At 43.4% G+C, this 19245-nt stretch overlaps 1 protein-coding gene across 3 annotated transcripts in view; it reads left to right on the top strand.

Moving 5' to 3' along the window:
• Positions 1-19245, top strand: part of FYCO1 (FYVE and coiled-coil domain autophagy adaptor 1) — a 1135599-nt gene that overhangs the window by 43895 nt on the left and 1072459 nt on the right. For all 3 annotated transcript variants that reach the window (XM_069613367.1, XM_069613366.1, XM_069613365.1), the window contains exon 2: positions 18996-19202. The gene's annotated coding sequence lies outside the window, so the exon portion shown is untranslated. The remainder of the gene's footprint in view (positions 1-18995; positions 19203-19245) is intronic.

The following is a 19245-nucleotide window of genomic DNA, read 5'->3' as shown; positions in this document are numbered from 1 at the left end:
CCTAAAGGGGATCCTTAATTTGTCTCAATTTGTGGGCAATCCGAGGGGTTTTATCATTAGCAGAAGGCGTCTGACTGGCTTGCACATCTTCAGTGAGCTCAATATCCCCTCCGCAGTCACACAATTTAAACTTGCACCTCTTTCCTTTAGCCTCAATACAAAAAGTGAACCACAAGGGGAACCAAAAGGCAAGTTAGGATCTCACACCATGGTGCCAAAAAAAGGCCTAGGTGTCACTTTGCAGAACAAGAAAGGAAGGGAAGAAAGTGCGACATAGAAGGACGGGGGGTAACACACGCATATGCAAATGTTCGGCACCAGCCAGACGGCAAGGGCAGCAAGGCCATGACCAAACGAATGGCTGAAGTCCACAAAAAGCAAAGAAAAGGAGCCCTGCCAGCAAGGGTTTCCAATTCGCACATCACTCCAAACGGAGGACAAAGGAGCCATTCTGCGACCTATTTTTCCACCCACCTGGAAACATAAGAATAAAAATACGAAGCAGACACAAAAATGAATGACAGTACAATGAATGTTGTCACACAGTTGTGGGAAAAGAAAGCAGCATGAGCAAGGGGTACACCCACTGCTCTCGTGCCCAAAAGGACCTTTTTCATGTTTTTAATGCAAATGTTATCAATGACATTTTATTATGATATATGTAATTGTGCAGTCAAATCCACAGTATTTTATTGCCAACACTACATACAATATGTCACTAGTCGTTGGACAGACAACCCAACAATGTTACGAGTAGGGGGTAACAACACAAGAGGCCCAGGGGGCCAACGCTGCTCCTCAGCTTATAGGGTGAGCGCAATAGGCCTGGGACAACATTCAATGGACTCATACATATGTTCATTGCAAGAACAAGGTCTTCAAAGGAGAGTCTGCACACACCAGCACTGCAGTGTCCAGTTCCATAATAGTCACGTTTCTGGTGCACATGGTGTTCCACACCTTCAGCGTCTCCATCAACCCTGCTCACTTTGAAGCACACCATCACAGCTGCCAACTGAGTGCCGTAGACGTGTTATTGCACATCACTATGTAACAATACGCTTACATGTTTGAACGTGTAGTGCACTTACAGAAGTGTCTCACAACTGTTTACCTACAACTATTTGTAATATTTTATCGAACGGTTTGGGCTGTTGACATGAGCACATTTTTTTTCCCATTTCATTTATGGGAAAAAACACAAATGTTGGGACCCCCTATAACTTTGCCCCTCCATGACGAAACCTCACCAAACATCGCAGGATCGATCTGATGGGACCATATACTTGTTTTGCAAAGTTTCACGAGGATTCGTCCAGTGGGGGCGAAGTTATTAGCCACCCAAAGTGTTCTTCCTGTGGGTTGAGCAACTTAACCATAACTACAGGGCCGCTATCGCAGGCCCTGTAATTACATATTACACAGCCCGCAGTACTGGCCGTGTAGTTATGGTTAAGTAGCTCAACCCAAAGGAAGAGCATTTATTGGGTGGCTTATAACATCGCTCCCCGTGGGCGAATCCTCACCACTCTTTGCAAACAAAGTATATGGGTCGCTCCAAATTGCTTTGGGAAGTTTGGTGAGGTTTCATCCAGGGGGGCCAGAGTTATAGAGGGATGGGGTCCCACATTTTTTTTTCTCCATACACTGAAAGGACAAAAACTTTGTGCAAGCGTACAGGCCAAACCGTTGGACAAATTTTCATGAACTTTGCGGCAGGAGCGGCGGCTTGGTCCCGAAAGCGTGCTTTTGTAAATTCTGTGATAATCTGTCCCGTACTTTTTTTAAAAGCAGGTGAAATGTACGTCTTAAAAAATGAGTGATATCTGGCTCTGCTCTGCGGTCCCATTTTCCTGTTCGCTCCGCGGTCAAAAGTCTGATTGGGCTGGAGTGTGGCGTGATGTCGGCGGACATTGGACATGCCCGGTGGTTGGCTGGAGGGAAGCATGATGTGATTCATAAATTTGGGTAATGCCGCCATGCTGTAGCCGAGGATAGTGCGCTGCTGAAAGGGGCTGGAAAACATGCGTTCCGGCATATGGTCGTGGGAAGAGGACATGAAAAGTGTGGGGGGAGTATATCCGTGCATACTGCGCCAATTTGCAGTTACATCCTCAGGCGACTAGCTTGTATGGCGACTGCAGAAAGCCTTTGTTACGGCACGATACGTCCTGAGGTGACCTGTTTCTGTGGTGAGTCCTGGCAGCTCAATTGCAGATAGGGAGTGGATTGCACATGACATGAGCATTTTGACATAGGGTGTACTAGGCTTGTGTGTGGTAAGCCCCTAGCGCCTTTGATGTATGGCTGGACATGTCATCATGCATTTCTGACAATGTGGCCATTGCACAGATTACTGATTACTGTACTGTACTATGATGTATTAGATCTGTGAACGTAATAGTCTGCTGGGAGCAGGGGCAATGTTCTGAAGATTTTATGGTTTAGTTGGCAGTAGAAAAACACTAGACCTGTTTCTGTGGTGAGTGCTGGCAGGCTCAATTGCAGATAGGGAGTTGATTGCACATGACATGAGCATTTTGGCCTAGGGTGTACTAGGCTTGTGTGTGGTAAGCCCCTAGCTCCTTTGATGTATGGTTGGACATGTCATTGTGCATTTCCGACATTGTGGCCATTGCGCAGATTACTGATTACTGTACTGTACCATGATGTATTGGTTCTGTGACCTTAATAGACTGCTGGGACCAGGGGCAATGTTCTGAAGATTTTGTGGTTTGGTTGGCAGTAGAAAAATACTATGTGAGTGGAAGTGGGTAGAGGTGCTGGAGGCTGTGTTATGTTTGTGGATTTTGCTAACTACCTTCATGTTTGCATTCATGGCTGTATTATGGTGCAGGGGTTGGGTAGGAGTGCCAGTGGCTGTATTACGTTTGTGGGTTGTTGTAGCTGGCCTCAGGTTCACATGCATGACTGCATAACGTTTCTGTTGGTGTGGCCAAGGCCTAGGTGTTTGGGTGCATGGCCAAAGGCCATGGGCCGTGCGAGTGCTACTGGATGTATTACGTTTATGCGTTCTGGTATTTGTCCACATGTTTGCATGCATGGCTGCATAATGTTGGGGTGGGTGTGGCCAAGGCCTAAGCTCTCGGGTGCACGGCCTAAGGCCATAGGCCATAGGCCTTAGGCCGTGTACCCAAGAGCCTAGGCCTTGGCCACACCCACTGCAACATTATGCAGCCATGCATGCCAACCCTCTGATACTGCTATATGGATTTTCTTTTTCAATTGCATAGAAGCTCTACATTTGGCGCAACTCATGCATTCCACTGAGGCCTATTTTACAATGAGATCTTCCCCTGTTGATAGAGAGGTATGGCAGGTTTCCATTTCCTGCCACCTTGCGGCTACAAAAACAAAGTCAGGTGGCACCGTGTTACGGTGTCATCATGCATTTTTGATGCGAAGTACTCCAGTTACGTACAACTTCCTTGTCCACTACTTGTAAGTACATTTCACATTGTTGCCTTGTATCAGCATTGTGTCAGCATTGTACATATTGTTGGTTGAATGGGTGTGGTGATTGCTGTTCCATCCTACAGTTTTGGGTCCATAGTTGGATATGATGGAGTCAACAGTCCTGCAGTGTGCCCGCTGGGTGATGTGTTGGAATACTGTGTGTATGGAAGTGCACAGGGTCCCAGTGCATGTTTTATGTGGTTGGGTTGTGGCCTTGCACAGATTACAGAGTACTGCATGGTACCATGATGTATTGAGTGTATGTAATTGACTGTTGGGAGAATGGGCAATGGTCTGAAGATGTTGTGGTTTGGTTGGCAGTACAAAAAGACTATGTGAGTGGAAGTGGGTAGGGGTCCCAGAGGCTGTGTTATGTTTGTGGATTTTTCACACCTACCTACATGGTTGCATACATGGCTGTATTATGGTGTGGGGGTTGGGTAGGAGTGCTGGTGGCTGTATTATATTTGTGGGTCCTGGTACCTGGCCACATGTTCGCATGCATGGCTACATAACGTTGCAGTGGGTGGTTTTGTTTTTCAATTGTATAGAACCTCTAAATTTGCTGCCATTCATGCGTACCACTGAAGCCTATTTTACAATTAACTTTTCCCCTGTTGATAGAGAGGTATGACAGGTTTTCATTTCCGGCCACCATGCGGCTACAAAAACAAAATCAAGCACCAACGTGTTACCATTTCATTGTTCATTTCCAATGCTAAGTACTCCAGTTACGTAGAACTTCCTTTTACATACATAGAGACATGTTGGTATTTTATACATGGTGCAATGAATGTACAGTTAACAAAATATATATTTGTACATTTGCGGCCCCTATCTACTATTTATATGTGCCGTGAGTAACGAATCAACAGTGTATGTTGGCAGACTGTGTGCAATGGCTGCGCATACGTGGGTGTCAGGGCCATTTTACGCACTTTAGTGCCCTTGGGAAGGATAATTTTGGGTCTGTCCTTCATGAACGGAAACAAATTCCTTTTAAAACTTTTCAAAGATTATATATGCTTTATAATGTACGAAGCGTAGTGATCTGACCTTGTTGTGTTGTCTGTGTGGTACATTACGGCTATTGGTGTGAACGTTTTTTTGCCAAAGGATACCTGTCCATGTGTGAAGGTAGTAAGGTTGCAGTTACTTTTTCCCCATCATCATTGCACGTTGAAAGCATTCATATTATGTGTTGCCTATGGGCTTGTATATGTAAGGTGGAACGATTATCCAAATTGGAATGCCTACACAATATGCTATGGTTTGCATTTCGTACCACATGTTCAAATGGAATGGAATCACAGTTAGGTATACATACAGAGAGAAAGCGTTCATTAGGGACTTCTTCCTGAATTAAAATGATTGCAGAGAGTGCCTGTATGTTTCCAGATGTAGGAAATCGGAAAACTTTCATTTATGGATATGTTTTTGCTTTCAAATACCTGCAGTAAGTACATTACCACTTCCTGCAGATGTGCTTGTCTATTTAACAAGCATTTTCCATTCTAGCAAAGTAGTCAAATTCCTGCCTTATTTCTGAGCCCCTGTAACTGTTTCCAGGATTGTGTTCAGCATTTCTGTGAAGCCCTATTGTTTATAAACACACCTGGTGTGAGCCGTTTCAATAGATGTTTTAAACAATTAGTGCCTTTTGCAATACACCATTGCTGGGTGCCGATGTGGATGAATCTGGATGCAGAAATCTTGGAGAGTTTCACAGAACTTTCTACTGGGATCACACGAGACTTGCACTCTGAATGTTTAGCGATACATATGGAGTGTTATACAGAACTGATAGTGTTAAATGCAGAGGTCTTGGATGTGAGTGGTGGATGCGTGTGTGACTATTTAACAGTACCCAATGAGGGAGTGCTGGAAGGAAGATAGTGGAAAGTGAAGAAGGACTGATCCTGCTTTACCTGGGCACGGCCCTCGCAGTACTTGGGGAAGCGCGCTTGCCACATTCTCCCCTTCTCAGCATGCTGGGCAATGGGAATGGGACTGTGGGGATTATCCAATCAGGTGCTGAGGGTGGACTTCATAGGAAGGGGTGGTAATATTTGTATTCATTAGTCTGTGTATTGAGGCTGGTAGAGATGGACAGATGCACAGTGTTCATCGTGGGTGATGCTTTTGTGCTAGAACTGCACAGGTATGCCCTGCAAAGAGACTTTGATGGCAATTTCTGTTTGGAAGTTTAGGCAGAAACCTGTGCAGTTCCCTTAGGGACCACTGCAAAATATTTAAGACTACAGGTGTTTGGCAGTAAACCCACTTGGTAGCAGTCTGTACCACACATATTCACTTGGTAGCTGTGGCTGAGCAGTCAGACTTCCCTCAAGAAGAGTTGGGCAGTATATAGAGTATCCACAATAGGTACAGAGATACAGTAGCACAAGCAAACACTGACCATAGCTTTGGTGTAAAAGTATATAGTTATTTATTTAAAGACACACTTGTAGATTACACTAGCACAAAGGGGTAAGTAAATTCAACACACAGTCACTATTATATATATATATATACAACCCTAATTACTTATTAGACAAGTCTTAATGAGAAACACCACTTATTTTCAGACAGAGGTGAGCGCCTAACATAAGATGGCACTCTAATAAGTAATTAAAGAGGGAGGGAAAAAGGCAGAGTTATGGAAGCACACAAATTTCAATACTTTTTAAAAGAACCACAGTAAGGCAGGATAGGCAGAGTTCTACTGGAGAGCAAGGAAGTCAATTGCAAGGCCCACTCTTGGAGAGAGCAAGCAGAAGGGGTCCAGGGTCACACAGTGGGGCTATGCCCAAAGAGTCTTGTAGATAGTTCGCACACAAAGAATGAAATTAAAGTCAGGAAAAGTTAGCTAGGTTGTCCCAGGCCAGCCCAGGTTAGAAAGTCGAGGCTTTACTGTCACCCCGAACGATTGCAAGGGAAGCCAGGCGGGACACAGTACCTTAAGTGGGAAGGAAGCTCCAGCGGGGGCAGTTGTTCCTGGCAGTGGGTGCAAGTCAGTGTTTCGTCCAGAGGAAGAGGAGGTCTCACCGTGGAGGAAAGATGAAGGTTGTTGCACTGCCAGGGAAGAAACCAGCCGCAGAGTTCTTTGGTTAAAAGGTACTACCCTTCTATTTGCGGTAGTGGTAAACCGTGGTATTCCGGTTGCCGGGGTGCTTGGCACGGGCAAGGCGGCCACGAGATGCTCCAGGAAGGTGAAAAGAAGGCAAAACTGGTTATCCCCACCAGTCAAAGGAAGAAGACACTCCAGACTGGAGATCTCCTCTGTTGTCGGGAAAAGTGGTGAGACGGTTCAGCAGGGCTCCACCGGTGGTGTCGTCGTTACAGGTCGGCTCAGCTTCTCCCTCCTTGGATTCTTAGGTCCTGTGGCGACTTCTGAAGTTCCAGTCCCCAAAGCCCTGCTTTTATGCAGCAAACCCCCATTCATTCAGCCTAGCTGTCAATCAAACATGCTAAGGCTCACCACTTGGGCCAATCACACAAGAGTGCGACTTGAGTTGCCAAGGCATCTCAGTCCAGGGTGCCTAAACCCCCTCCCCCACCCCCTGTGGTACCCAGACAGAGTGGCACCACTTTTGGAGGCTTCTGTGGAGAAGCCCGCCAAAAAGTGGAACAAAGGGCTCGACTTGGGTTGGAGTCACAGAAGAGAACACAAACGCCATTTTTGAATCGAGTTCTGGCAAAAAAAAACAACCGGTGAATTAATATTTAATAAATAAACCAGCGGTATGTTCGAGGCTATAGGAATTAAATAATTAAAGTTGGTAGCCTCGAACAATGGGAAAATCCCATAGAGATATATTCGTGGTCGAATATAAAAAGTAGTATCCACTGCCACCAGCCAAAACTCGATCAGGGGGGACGGAGACGTGCCCCCTCGAACAACAGAACCCGGGGCAATCGAATTGCCCCGACCAGTATGTCCACAATATGATGGTTTGTACTGGTTTCTGTTCATAATTTGGGACTAGTAAAGCCAATGGTGACTTTACATGCCCTGGCAGACAGTAGTCTGTCCCAGGGTATGGAGTCTATGTTTGGGGGTCGCTACGACACCCCTAGGTTACGGCACAGAGGGTGCTGTGTAACCCATATCAAAAACACGAGACCCTATGGAGTAAAAGACCCCATAGCCCATAAAACACATGGAAAGACAAAGGAACACCTCAAATCATGTCTAAGAGTGGGAGTAAAAGAGTCTCACTCTTAGCAGGAGAAAAAAATAAACCCCAGAAATCCAGCAAAGCTGCTGGGGGACTCATTAGGTTTGGGAAATTAGCCTTTACAGAGAATTCTCCCTAACAGGAAGGAGTGGAGGCATTATGGAGTGCTGCCGATGTGTGCAGTTTTGGCATTGTTCTTGGAGTTTGCAGAGAAGTGGCCACTTTTGCTACTGTTCATGTTGTTGTGGTGCACTATGGAGCCCTGCATTTGGGTTATGTGACATGTTCATGTTTGTTCCAACATCTAAAGAGGTTGCTAAAAGCAGTGAAGCAGCTTTTTCCAACTGCCAAGGTCCTTTTCTCATCCATACCACCAAGCAGAGTATGGGACTATCCTAATGTACTTTGTTCCCAGCCAGAGGTCGGAAGGTGTCTCATCAACAGAAGCATGTGTGATTTTGTTGGTGCGCTGGTGGGATGTACTCCTGTAACAATGACATCATTGATTCTGGACATGCGTACCTTTTCCATGCAAAGGGATTTTGTTGTCCGCCATTGGCAATGGTATTTTGTTTGACCATCTACAGGATGCGTTGAAGAGGTTATTGTAAGAATGTGAGGAGTAGAAGAAAATAAAAATCCTTATAAAAACCGAAAAAAAGGTGTTTCTTTACCAGCACCTACAAAAAAGGCTCTTTTCAGAACCACCACTAAAGACGAAATCCCCTACCCTGGTTGAAATGTATTCCCCCATGCCTGCACAGAGCATGATAAGTCAGCAGACACTTCGTTAGTTCCAGGATTACACGTGCCACATCTGGGGCTTTTGAGGATGGCGGCCATGGAAACGGGTCTGTGGTGGTTAAGGGATTGCCCAATAAGGTTTCTGGTTGTGGATGCAGAGACTGTGGTAGAAGGTGTACTTGTAGCGAGGAATGCAGAAGCTTATGATTATCGCTGTAAGTTCTATGAGGCAGAGTGTATGGAATTTGGGGGGGTCCTAGATACATTTGTTGAAAGTGAATGCAAAACACTGTGCAGTGGCTGTTAATTTTGGATTTTATCATGTGGATGTGCACTGGTATGGAGTACGTGCAATGAAGTGGCTAATTTTAGTTCCTCTTTGTGCCACTTTGGTGATGCGTGATCATCTAGACTTCATTATTCTTCATTGTGGAGAGAAACGTTTAGGCACTTGGCCAGGTCATGCGTATGTTTGCGAACTCCTGCATAATTTTTTGTCGCATTATGCAGGCACAGATGTGGCTGTTTTTTTCTTCTTCATTTAGTCCGCAAATGGAGAAAGCGAGGCACATTGTCAAGAAGGCTATTTCTGCCTTTTCCCGACATGTGGCCATGCCCTACGTCCACAATGGAAATATTACGTTTAATAAAATTTTTCCCACAAATGGCGTTCAACTTACTGATCCTGGTAATCCGTTTTTTCTGCCATCTATCCAAAATGTATTGCTGCCCTTTTTGGAAGTACAGCAAGCATTTTTGTAGTAGGTGTTGCGCACTTCAACACTTCCAAATGTAAGCAAACACAAAAAAAAGCCTTTTTTACAGCCAGCCCCTTCTATTATTTACCGCGCACTCTGTACAGCGTATAGGCTGCGCGGTGGCTTGCATCCTTTCATTGGCAGTTCCCTGTTTGACCTCTGAAAGGAGCTTTTTTCATTTTTTTGCTTTTTCCATTGTTTTTCATTTTTCTTGGTGTTGTAACACACGACACAGAAGGCAAGGACGGGAAGGGAGTGTACGGAAGGGGAACCACCCACAGGGATAGGATAGGGCAAGAGCAGAGAGAGGAAGATGTTGGGGGGCCCTCACTTAAGTAGGCAGCAGTCATTGTCATGCTCCCGCACCGACCCCTCACAAGCACTTTGAATTTGCTCCCCCCTGCAGAGTACCGCATCTCAGTACATGCATAATACAATGATCTTTGACAGGTAAGGGTCTGTTGCGCAGCATATGGTCTGCAAGGATGTTTTAAGGATCCGCTGCCCTACAGGAGTGCCCCTGGTGTTGTCAGGAGCAGATGCAGAGAATGCTGTAGAGGAAAGTAACCTACTGCATTGTTGGAAGGGCAGTACCCTGCGCACTGCTGTCTTGTGTTTTGCATTTGAGGTGGCATCGCATGGAGGTGGTGTCGTAGCTGTACAAGCCAGGTTTTCTGTGCCTTAGTAAGTGCATCTTACCTGGTTAGCACGACATTTCGGCATGTCTCCTATGGTGGTACAGAGTTTCCACACCCACAGTCATGCTGGCTGCAGACATTGTGGATTTGCTCAACTTCAACCTAGTTCTCCTCTGCAACCCTTTCTACATCACCACGCCTTGTCTCTTGCCCAGGCCCTTCGAGGTGGTGGTGGTGAGGGTGAAGGTGTGGGTGCTGGTTTCATAGAGACAGCAGCATGGTTGCCATTACTTGCAAAGGTAATATAGCACAGCAGAATTGCTCCAAAATAGTTTCCAGCTCACAGCAATTTGGCCCGCTACTCTGTTCTGAAAAGCCACAAACAGAATGTGGAGCAGCTCTGAGGTGTGGCCTTTTGTAGGGCTGCTGTGAACTCCTGGCAACCAGAAAAGAGGCCAAAATCATTCAAACAAATGCTTACATGTGCAATGGCACACTGTGGGATGTTTGTAAGTGTATACTTTCACTGTAACACTCCATACATTGCAGAACACAGTACTTTTCAGCTGTCCAAATATATTGATGTGTTATGAGACTGCTGGCTCAGAACATGGGACAGTTGCTGCCCCCCACTGCCCTCGGCCCAGGGCTTCTTTCGACTGAAAGAGTGGAAAGGCCCTGAAGCTGTAGTGAGACAGAGCACTGGCTTGGAGCTCTGAACAAACAGTATGCATGGAAGAGCTCAGACAGTCAGCTTTGACATGCACATCATGTTTTTGCCAGAGCTGCTACAGGAGTCTTCAATTTTTGGATCTGCAGATGTTTTGGACTACAAATCCCAATATCCCTCTGCACTGACAGTGATAGCTAGAGCATATGAGAGTTGTAATCCGAAACATTCGAAGCGCCAAAGGTTGCAGACTTCTGCGCTATTGTATTCTATATGAAACAATTTTAAGAAGTTGGTTTAAAAGACAGGATCTGTGTTACTGTGCCCTCGAGCTGGGAGCCATTGCATTAGAAAATTGTTTACAAACAAATAGTAAAGCAGGCTTTTCTGGTTTGCCGTCGTCATTTTACTTTTTTGCTCTGTTTTTTTTTACATGTCCACTGTCATGTCCACCTCAGGTACAAACCCTTACCTCCTGAGCTACTGAAAAGGAGAGGGTATGGGAAAAGTGTTAGAGAAAGCTTCACAATAGTGAGAGTGGCATTGCACAAACAACACAACCCACGAAGGGCCCAATTCATGGAATATTTGCACAGTTCAAAGTCAGTGCACGTGGATATTTTGCCAGTACTATATGACTTTGCGCTGACTTTACACTCCAAAATTAAACTTTGTACAGTTCCATGAATCAGGGTTTGTGTCGGCAGTGCAAAGTCATTTTGAACCATGCAAAATGTGAATGAATCAGGCTCCAAGTTATGATGACAAAGTAACAGGAGTTGAAAGAAAAATACTGACTGATGTTACGTAAGCAGGTATCTGGAATATTTTTAGACTTGTTAAAAAATGCGTTTATGTGATACTAGCATTGTATCGCTTTGGACTTCTGAAACCAAATCTACTTTTCACATGCATTTTAGACTGCTCTGTCATGTAAACCAATCTGTCTGAAAACATAAGCATTGCTACTTCACTTTTACATTTTTGGGGGTCCCTGACAAATTCAACTGTGCATGTCAACTTTGTCAAAAATCCAACATTATAACACTGTATATATTCTTGCTAGCAGGTAATTACAATAGCTATTACAAAGCATGGGCAAGGATTTGGACACTCATTGGGAATGAAAGCCGATGACTTTAACTCGATTTACTAGAGACTGGCAGAAGTGCAGTGAAATCTTTTCTCCAACTCTACAAACCGGAGCCGACAACTTGACACTTTACCTCACGGTGCTTAGTGCAGGGACGGTGTGTCAGCTTCACGGGTCATAGAAGGGCAAGCAGCTCATCAATCAAATTAATGGGCCATTAAACACGCCCATCGTACATTGGAGGATGCTGTTCCTTGCCTCCACTGTGCATCAGGCAGCCAGGCCTGATGCAGCCATAAATCAGTAGGTTTGGACACCAAAATCAGTAGGCAGTAGGACTGCTTGAAATGCCGTAGCCTGCTGCATGAATCGGTAGGGTTGGACACAGAGGATGACATACGCATGTGCATAGCTGTGCAACGGACAGACGTGCGCTCCCACAACCAATTAAAAGTGCATTAGAAGATGCAGACATGCGGGCAGTACTGTAGTCCTAAGGATACCTGCATTGTGATTGCGGTAGGTGCAGTCTCTTAGGGCAACTGAACCATAATGTGCCTTTAACAATGTTTTTTCACTGAATTTGATAGGTATTTAGTAGCACAACTTAACCATAACATCCCTTTTAACAACGTTTTTTCACTGAATATATATATATATATATATATATATATATATATATATATATATATATATATATATATATATATATACTGAACATAACTACACAGCCGCTACCGCAAGTTGTGTAATTATAGGGCCTGCAGTAGCAGCCCTGTAGTTATGGTTAAGTCGCTCAACTCATAGAAAGAGCACTTTTTGGGTGGCTTATAACATTGCCCCCATGAACGAATCCTCACCAAACTTTACAAAAAAAAAGTATATGGCCACCCAAAATGATATTGTAAAATTTGGTACGCTTTTGTCCAGGGGCAAGGGCAAAGTTTTAGGGGTCCCAAATTGTTTGGAAATCCTCATAGGCGCCATTGAAAAAGATTTTTGCCTGCACCTACAGCTCAAACCGTGGGACGGACTTTTACCAAATTTGTGCCAGGAGCAGCGGCTTGGTCCCAGCATGCTTTTGTACATTTGGTGTAAATCTGCCCAGTATTATTTGTTTTTAAAATGGCCAAAAAGTTGTTAAAAAAATAATTTGGGATATCTGGGTCCGGTCCGCAGACCCATTTCCTGATTCCGAGTCTGCGGGCACCTTTGGACAAATCAGAGAGCAGCATGATATTCACGGACATCAAACATGCTAACTGATTGGTCAATTAAAAATGTGAGGTGGGTCAAAACTTTTGAAACAGACACCATGTTGGATTCGCGAACAGTGCCCGTAGTTCATGGACATCGAAGTAAAAACATTTAAAAACACAACATTGCACTTGTCAGACTAATGAAATGATCCCTTGGAAGGTCAGGGGTGATGGGATGGGATATGGCCATAAAAAGCATTCCTTGATGTTCAGGAACATCTCAGATGTTCGGGGACATCCATGCATATTTGTGCAGGAAAGGGTCAGTGAAAATCAGTTTTTGGGTGGCTTATAACTTTGGTGCCACTCAATGATACTTCATGAAATGTTGCAATATGATTCTGGTTCTGCAAAGTTTGGTGCTGTTCTGCCAAGAGGGTGCACAATAAGAGGGGGGGTTCTAAAATATTTGAAATGCTTATAAATTTGGTGCCGTTTGACGAATGTGAACAAAGGTTTGCAAAAAGATTTTAGACCCATATTTGAATGCTTTTGCAAAGATTGGTGGGATTTTGTCTAGAGAGGGGAAAATTATAGAGGGGTCTCACTTTTTTTTGATGGCTTATAACGTTGTTGCTGTATGACAAATCTGCACAAAGGATTTCAGAAAGTTTATAGACCCAACTCTGAATGTTTGTGCAAAGCCTGAATGGATTTTGTCAAGTGGGGGCTAAGGTATGTGACTATTTTTGTACGTACATTTTGACCATTTTCAAAAAATAAAGCATGGATGGATTTGCATCAAACTCGTGTGAGGAGCATTGGCAAGGACCCAAAATCATGGCTTTTCAAATGTGTTTGTGTTGTATTTTTTTTTAAAGTGTCAAAAATAGTGATATACCTTTGGTGACTGAGGTATAGCCTGTGGTATAGCCTGTGGCTATGGGCAGTGGCCAGATTGTCTGGGTCATGTCAATCAGGCTACTGGCCATGACCACGAGGCACCAGCAATGGGATTAAAGTGGACATGGCCTCCCGAGACCGGCTATGTGGTAAAGTTTTTTGAAATCTAGATAGGTTTGAATGGGAAAACAAATTCTGCTTGTGGCTACAGCCCGAAGTGCTGGACAGGATTGCAGCAAACATTTGCAAAGAGCATCAGCAAGGACCTCAAAGCATGGTTTTGCAAATCTGTCCTGTGTTTTATTTTTTCTAAAGTATCAAAAAGTAAGTACAAAAAATAGTGATACATCTTTGCTGCCTGGGCAGTGGGCCTGGCCCTCAGCAAGGACAAATGTCTACTCTGGTTTGCCCATTCGGTAATGAGGCATGGCCGAAGCCCATGACCCATGGATTGTGGAGACTGGCCATCGCTTCAAGCCATGAGCACTGGCCATTGGACACATTGTGAGGGCATAGTGGGCATTGAACTAGCATGCACAGTAGGTGCAATGGATAGCAGGGGTAGTTTGGTGGGGAGGGGATCATGGTCGAGCCTCATGCCCTAAGCAATTCAACCATGACTTGGATACCCCGCATGCACTGCTGATAACGACACACATCAGTATGCGTTGCAAAAAATATGTTTGTTAAAGGAGGTTTACATGTATGTTAAAAGTGGAATAATTAACAATTTATATACATTGATGTAACAGCATGAAACATTTTCACTAATAAATACCTGTGAAATTTACAGAAAAAAACTTTGTTAAAGGGACATTGTAGTTAAGTTGCACCAATAAAAACCTATGAAATTCACAGAATTTTTCTGAATTTCATAGGTTTTTATTAGTGCAACTTAAACATAATCCCTTTTAACAACGTTTTTTCTGTGAATATATATATATATATATATATATATATATATATATATATATATTTTACTGGGCCTGCAGTAATGGCCCAGTAGTTATGGTTAAGTTACTAAACCCTTAGGAAGAGCACTTTTTGGGTGGCTAATAACTTCGCTTCCCCTGGACGAATCCTCACCAGACATTGCAAAAAAAAGTATATGCACCACTCTGAAGTATCTTGCAAAGTTTGGTGAAGATTCGTCAAGGGGGGGGCAAGGTTATAGGGGAGGTCCCAAAATGTCTTTTTTTTCCATAGACAGAATGGAGAAAAAGTTTGGTCACGCCTACAGACCAAACCGCTGGATGGATTTTCACCAGATTTGCGGCAGGAGAGGCTGCTTGGTGTAAATCCATCCAGTAGTTTTTTTTAAAACAACCAAAATATAAGTATACAAAATTAGTGATATATGTGTCCTGTCCGCGGACTCACTTCCCTGTTCGGTCCGCGGACAGGACTCTGATTGGCTTAGAGGGCAACGTGGTGTCTGTGGACATCGGACGCGCCTGCTGAATGATGGTGAAAAGCAGGAAGTGCGTCAGTTTTCTGGAAACGCCCACCATTTTAGATGTGCGGCTGGAGTCTGCGGACATCGCTGTAAAAACATATTAAAAAACACAACATTGCCCTTGTCAAACTTATCAAATAATTTCTGGGGAGGTGAGGGGTGATGAGGATGGGATGGGATATGACTGCAAGAAGTAAAAAAAACAGTTGGTTTTTTCGAATAGTCCTGTGAAGTTTGCGGACACCTCTGGATTACAGGGTTGGTGAAAATCAGTTCTTGGATGACTTATAACTTTGACGCCACTTAATTAAACTGCATGAAAGTTTGCACTTATATTCCTGACCTGATTCCGAATGAGTCTGCAAAGTTTGATGGGATTCTGTCAAGAGGGGGCAAAATTAGAGGGGTGTCTCAAAATAATATAAAGGCTTGTAAATGAGGTGCTCTTTGACAAATCTACACTTAATTTGGGGAACTGATAATACATCTAGGTATAAATACTTTTGCAAAGTTTGGTGGGATTTTGTAGAAAATGGGCAATATTAGAGGAGGTTCCCAAATTATTTTAAAGGCTTATAAATGTGGTGCCATTTGACAAATCTACACAAAGGTTTGTAAATAGATTATAGATCTAGATTGAAATGTTTTTGCAAAGTTTGGTGGGATTCTGTCAAGAGCGGGCAACATTTAGAGGGGGGTCTCAAATTATTTTAAAGGCTTATAAATGGGGTGCCATTTGACGAATCTACACAAAAGTTTGCAAAAATATTTTAGATCTAGATATCAATGTTTTAATTAAGTCTGAATTGATTTTGTCAAGTGGGGGCAAGGTTATATGATTATTGTATGTGCATACATTTGACACTTTTGAAAAAATAAAACATGGGTGGATTTCCAGCAAACTTGTGCAAGGGGCATTGGCAAGGATATGAAAGCATGGTTTTGCAAATGTGCCGTGTTTTATTTTTGAACAAGTGTCATACTGTAGGTACAAAAAATAGTGATATACCTTTTTGGTGACTGAGGTGTAGCCATGGACAGTGGCCAGATTGTCCGGGTCATGGAATAAGGTCATGATCTGGACAATCTGGCTACTGGCCATGACCATGAGGGACACATGGGGTTAAAGTGGCCATGTCCACCTGGAACCGGCTTTGTGGTAAAGTTGTTAAAAATTGGGATAGGTTTGAAAGGGAAGAAAATATGCTTGTAATAATATGGTCATAGGGTTCTGTCTTCGCCTTCTGCAGGCTGCCATGGAAATAAGGAAGAGAAGAGTCATCAGCTACCCCTTTACAACCGTGTAGGGGCAGTAGGCTTTTAAGGAGGCAGGTAGCTGGTTTGTACAAATACTAGCTATGGAAGGTCACAAGATGATTTTGAGGGAATTTTATGATAATTCAATTTATTCAAAAACTCAGACACACATCTAAAAACTGTAGGTTCATAAAGAAAAACAACAATTGAACCTTTAAAATCACATTTAAGCCCAAATCAGCTCGAAAATGAAATTTGCAAACTGTTCGATACATCACAGTTGAGTGAGTGAGGGTTAGTAACATAAGTAACATAAGTGTATAGTGCGAATTTCAATACTGCTTGTGGACTGCCATGGAAAGCAAAGAGGGGCCCTGTAGGGAACCCCACCTTCCCTTTCCATGGTGACCATCGGAGTCCCGGTGTAGGAAGGAAAATTCCTTTTTAGCACCCCATGTTCCCGCTTTGGGAACCCAGGGTGCTAATGGCCTTCATCCCTCATTACAGAGGCTGGAATGGGGTACATGGCCCGGAGACCCCGTTATCCAGGGTTCCATTGGGCTGATGACTTGAGCTGCTGGGCCGGCCTCCACCGTTCCAGTGCCTGGAACGGGGGATGAACGCCACAATATTCTCATTAGCATAGCACAAAATGCAAATGTAAATGTTGGAAAATCTCATTGAGCTCTTTACTTTACTGAGAAATGTAATGTAGATGGAGTCTATAAGTTTTCTTTAGTTCTATTTTTTAACTGTGAACTGTGGTTCCTAAAGGAACATTTCTTTTGTTGTTTTCTGATGTATTTTTAATTTTTGGGCAGGAGAGCTTAGAACGAAAGGTGGGGAGGGAAATGAGGGAAGCGGTACCAAAAGCTAATATGGAGGAACAGGTGGACACGGGAAAATGTTGTGCGTGTGTTATTTCTAAGGTAGGGGGCAGTGTTTCTCATGCTCCTTGATTACAGCTTCAAAAGCACTTCGAAAATGCTTCCCTCTGCAGAAAATTTTGTTGGAGTATGTACAGAGGACTGTTGTCTTTGAAAAAAAATTATCAAGAGCCTCTTTTGTTGCTTGCAAGGTAGCTGATGGTATTTTGTGTCCCACATAAGTGGGCTGTGTGGTTACAGTATTGGTTGAGGAAGATGAGGTGGAGGAAGACAGCCTCCTACTTGCTAAGAAAGGAACAACCTACTGAGAACATTGCGGTCATTGGATTTGGTGTGGCAGCACATGCAGGTGGTCCCGTAGGATTACTGTCCGGGTAGTCCACGACTGAATACAAAGTTGCACTCAGTGCATTTTACTTTGGTAGCTTTAGCCTTTGGTACATTCCCAACAGTGGTAAATAACTGCCACACCCATGATTCTCTCTGGGTGCTAGAGGTAGGCACCTCCTCTACTGCATCTTCTTGGTCCTCTTGATTGTCTAGGAAGTACTATGCTTTTTTTTGTTTTGAAGGTCCTCCAGCTGGTGGTGGTGATGGCTCTTGGGGAGGAGGGATGGCATTACCTGATGCCATTTCTAAGATAAATAGCAGTTTTGCTAAGATATTTCCAAGTATGTACTGTGTACTAGATTGTTAATGGATAATGAGTAGAAATAGGTGTAGGAGCTGTGCAAGGGAAATTTTGAAGTTGAAAGTTCCTAGATCAGTAGAAAATGCAGTTCCAAACTGTCCACGAACCACAGATCTTATCGCGAAGTGCAGACGGCTTCTTAGACACGTCATCATGACGCGCGCCAGCTTATGGTCATGTGGCACTGTCCGGAAGGTCCGCAATGAAGTCAGATGTTCGTAGACGTCTACGGATGCAAAATCAGTTGAAATAGTTGCAAAAAGTGTATAGAAGTGTTAGAAATGATGCTAGAAGGTGCAAAATGGCAGAGTTTTAAGGTGACACTTTGTAAATTGGACACAAATGTTGCTATATTGGGTAAGTATGATTTTACTAAGTTGTAGGAAAATAGCATGCACTGGTAAAAACCCATGAAATTCACTGAAAAAAACTGTGTTAAAGGAACGTTATGGTGAAGTTGCACTTATAAAAACCTATGAAATTCAATGAAAACACTTTGTTAAAGGGACGTTATGGTTACAAGTACAACCACAAAACCCCAGAAATTCGGCAGTTATTGTTAGCTAAGCAACCATAACTCGCGCCACCACCATGCACTGCTAAGACTAACACCCAGGACATCAAAGGTGACATCACAAATGTCATTGATGACATCACTGATGACATCACATGTGAAACTAATTTTGATAAAAAGTCCCTACAAGGGGTTGTGTTTATATTGTTGGTAACAAGATGTCAGGGGTGATCGGGAGACCTATCATGAACTACTTAATCTATTAAAGAATGTACTCATCTAAAATCTAAATATTTATATTTACTTTCTGCTTGTGTACTACAATATACTTATCACTTATGGTAAAGTCTAAATGCTCCATTGGTTTTGATGTCCAAGGCAGTTTCTTATGTGACAAGTTAAGTAAATCCTCAATTTTCTGTAACTCTTAAGAGCAAGTAATGGAAAGGGCAATTCGAGAATATTGATTAATATACATAAATATATTAATTGTAGTGGTTCTAATAGCACCTCTATTGTTCTTTCAGATCTGGACAGGATTCTGCAGGCATTCTCATTCTCACAGGAAACCTGGTATATGTTAAAACTCAATCAATGTTTCCTAATCTGTGGACACCTGAATGTCAAGGTCTCGCCTGCATCTCTCCATGAGGAGGAACTGCCAGATCCTAATGAAGCAGTTTTCTGGCGTATTCCCAGAATGGTCCTCAAACAGCCATTTAGAAATTGCCACGGTAATATCACGAAGAATTGCTTTGTAAAGTGAATTGTGTACAT

The sequence above is a fragment of the Ambystoma mexicanum genome, chromosome 5p (genome assembly GCF_040938575.1).
Source record: "Ambystoma mexicanum isolate Mex_15411 chromosome 5p, UKY_AmexF1_1, whole genome shotgun sequence".
Taxonomy (NCBI): Eukaryota; Metazoa; Chordata; class Amphibia; order Caudata; family Ambystomatidae; genus Ambystoma; species Ambystoma mexicanum.
This window is presented reverse-complemented; position numbering and strand designations above follow the sequence as displayed.